Source organism: Ailuropoda melanoleuca, chromosome 2, assembly GCF_002007445.2.
Source record: "Ailuropoda melanoleuca isolate Jingjing chromosome 2, ASM200744v2, whole genome shotgun sequence".
Taxonomy (NCBI): domain Eukaryota; kingdom Metazoa; phylum Chordata; class Mammalia; order Carnivora; family Ursidae; genus Ailuropoda; species Ailuropoda melanoleuca.
The window spans coordinates 127,377,398-127,381,548 of record NC_048219.1 but is presented as its reverse complement, the minus strand read 5'-3'; positions in this window follow the sequence as shown (position 1 = coordinate 127,381,548).

The following is a 4,151-nucleotide window of genomic DNA, read 5'->3' as shown; positions in this document are numbered from 1 at the left end:
TTAGTATTGATGAGGTGAATTTTCAGCATTTACTGTGTATTTCATGAAAATGTATTAAAGACCTGTTAATATATTTTTCTTGATTGTTTTTTTCTGAATTGCCATGAAAATAAACCTCGAATCTTTGGCAAAGTCAAATGATATTTTATGTTTTTTTTTTATTTGTACAAATGTTACTAGAGCCATGAAGCTATTATAAAAGATTAAATTAGTTTGATAGGGCTTTTTTTTAAAAAGCCAAATGTCTTATTTTTCAGTACACTGTTTTACTCACAGTATTTACAAATTAATCTCATTTAAAAAATTAGAATCATGATATAAATGTGCATTTGTGCATGTACTATTCTTCGAATATAGGACAAAACCTGGGTAATAGTATAGTTTGCCTCTTTAGGCATGCCACAATAATTGAAAATAATTCTTATGAAAAAAACACAGTGAATTTCAGAATGTAAATGAAAATAAAATCAAGGCTTAGTAATTTGTGCAGAGGTTGTGTTTCATTAATACGTGTCTCATATAAGCAGACAGCATGTAAAAATAGATGGCATATCTGACCAAGAGTTTACAATAACAAATTATACATAAAATTTGTGTTAAATTAATTAGGGAATTAATTGAGAAGCATGAGTTAAGGAGAAAACTAGTTGATGTTGTACAACATTTGATAATCAGAGTCATTTTTCTACAATTGTTAAATGTAATTTATCTCATAATGTTATCCTTTGGTAAATTGTTACAACATTGTATGATATATGTAGCTTATTAACAGTTTCATTAATTGCTATTAGAGGAACGAAGCTATGAAAGCTGGTGCACATAGGAACAAATGTTGAGGCAGATGGTTGAAATTAGTGAAATGTGATCAGTTGCTGAACTAGTTTACTTAATTAGCTTTCTACATCAGAATAGTTGAAATAAATTTGTAAAATTGTCTTCAGAAAATTGAAACTCAGAGGACAATCATCATATACCGTAGTTTTAAAAATAATAAGGCAAACAGCAAAGAACTATGGGTGCTGACCCATGACCATGAGTTTGTTCTGTACTAAGTTGGCTGTACAGTTTAGAATGAGTGGAAAATTTTCCCATTAGGGAATACCAATTGCGCTTACATCTTTCCACTGCCTGTTAACAGGGAAAACAGAGGGAGAAGAGCAAGTGGAAGTTGGCCACTGCCCACAAAATTTCCTTGACGCTGTTACTTCTTAATGAATAATTCTTGAATAATTCTTAGAGAAGCTGAAATAGATTTTTGGAATAAAAACTTTATAAAACTATTTCATCCTCAGTGAGATTCCAGAAAATTCAAAGGCATCAAAATTGTAAAAATTTTCATGCTCAGGCCATTCTTGGCTATACTACTGGGGATGGGAGGGAAGAATCATTTTTTCAGGTACTTATCTTTCGTTAATTCTTATAGATTTAAATTTGGAACCAGCACCCATAACATGAACAACAAATAGTTGAAAGTGGTGGAGGTTCTGGTGGGAACATCATTCATATATTGGAGGAAATATTATGTTCTGCATTGTTTAATGGAATTCTCCAAATGCGAGGGGAATGTTATATGGTTTATACCTGTTGAGGTTTATGTAATTTTGAAACAATTTATTATCTCCTCCCACAGGAATGTTTTTCTGTTCTCTTTTATTTTTTATTTTTATTTTATTTTATTTTTAAAGATTTTATTTATTTATTTGACTGAGAGAGAGACAGCCTGTGAGAGAGGGAACACAGGCAGGGGGAGTGGGAGAGGATGAAGCAGGCTCCCACCGGAGGAGCCTGACGTGGGGCTCGATCCCAGGAACCTGGGATTACGCCCTCAGCCGAAGGCAGACGCCTAACGACTGAGCCACCCAGGCGCCCCGACTGTATTCTCTTTTAAAGAAACACTTTCTTTTTTCATGTGTTTGCTCATATAAATCTGAATAATTATAAACATGTATGATCCATTAATGACACAGCTCCCCTTTTCCCTATGAGGAAATAGGTGTGTTTTTTCCTGCTAGTTTTAGTTTATAAATTGATTAAGGAACTGCACAGCTGCTGCTACTAGTGCTTTGGCCTTTGTCATCTTCCCTGACTTTATTACCACCTTTGGAGTCAGAAAAGGAGGTAAGGGTCAGATTATTTTATTTATAATACATTTAAGGCACTGTGCCAAGAACCTTTGAATTCAAGGTTCCAGAGAATATTTGCATCCTGAAATTTAAAAACATATTTTTATAATATGAAACCTAAGTTGAAATTGATGTTTTTACTTATTTAAGACATGTAATTCAAAAAATAATCAATTGCTATTTTACTAAACTCTTCAACAATAAGATATAAATGGTATTTATTGTGGGAAGTGGGTTTATTTTTTATGTTTGTTGTGAGGAAAACTTTAATATAAAATGTAGCCATCTGATAAACTATCTTCTTATTTCCATGCTTTTATTCGACAAAGAAAACAAGGTGCATCTTTACCATGAGTTGAAGGCCATTACACTTTAACTGTTAATTCTAATACTCTTCATAAAGGACAAGAAAATGTTAAGTGTAATGCTAGCTTATTAAAATTTAGGAATAAAATTTAAGAAGCCTAGAATGATTATCTAAAATATAAAGAAGCTTAATTTTATTCTTATAAATGATCAGAAATACAAGACAAAGCTAATACAAATATTCTACATATGAAAAATCTAGAGTTAAAAGTATACCCTAAACCATGTTATCAGGCCAATGATAGTATTATTTTGATATTGAGCAACATAGGACTGGCTCTATGCAAAATTTGAGTCAGCAAAGCTATTTTTGTAGATTAGATTAGATAAGAGTTATGCCATGTTATAATAAATTACATCTCAAAGCTATTTTGTAGAGATTTTGTCTTGATCTCCCAGGTTCTTAGCTTAAAGAATATTATTATTTAATTATTCTATTGAACTATTAGAATTATTATTGCATACCCATCATTTTTGTGCATTAGATTTGTAAAGCCTTAAGAATAGAGACATTGTATCACTTGTCTTTCCCGTTACTGTAAAAAAAAAAACAACAAACAAAACTGACAGGTGTTCAATAAACATGTCTTGATTCAAAAGCTTTTTACTCTGAGTGTTCGAGTATTGGGGAAAGCTGCCTCTACTTTGGATACAGATTACTCTTAATCTAACAACAAAAATATGAGATCATCTATAAAATCATAATTTATTTGTTCTCATCAGAGAACTGAGGTTGCAAAGAAACTAGGATCACTGAATTTCAAAGGATGACAAGCCTCTCCAAAAAGAGGAGGGCCACAAAAGATTTGCCTTTGATAGAGCACAGCAAAATGAGGAGGAAGCCATACGATCACATAAGAAAACAATTGTGTGATGGTTAATTTTATGTGTCAATTTAACTGGGCCATGAGATGCTGACATATTTGGTTAAACATCATTTATTGTTATTGAGTTTTATTATTGTTAAAGTTATTATTGGATGTGTCTGTGAGAATGGTTTCTGAAAGAAATTAACATTTGAATCTGTAGACTGAGTAAAACAAATTGACCTTCCTTTTTTTCTTTTTCTGTTCAAATTTTTATTTTAATTCCTGTTAACTAACATATAGTGCAATATTGGTTTCAGGAGTACAATTCAGTGATTCATCACTTATATATAATACCCAGTGCTCATCGTAACAACTGCCTTCCTTAATGCCCATCACCCATCTAGCCTATCCCCCATCCCTCTCCCTCCATCATTTCTCAGTTTATTTTCTATCTTTAGAGTCTTTTACGGTTGTTTCCCTCTCTTTTTTCTTTATTTCCCCTGCTCCCATATGTCCATTTGTTTTCTTTCTTAAATTCCACATATGGCTGAAATCATATGATATTTGTCTTTCTCTGACTTAATTTGCTTAGCATAATACAGAGCTCTAGCACCATCCACGTCTTTGCAAATGGCAAGATTTCATTCTTTTTGAGGGCTGAGTAATATTCCATTGTATACATATACTACATCTTCTTTATCCATTCATCAGTTGATGGACATTTGGGCTCTTTCCATAGTTTGGCTATTGTTGATAATGCTGCTATAAACATCAGGGTGCATGTACCCCTTTGAATCAGCATGTTTCTATCCTTTGGGTCTATACCTAGTAGTGTAATTGCTGGGTTGTAGGG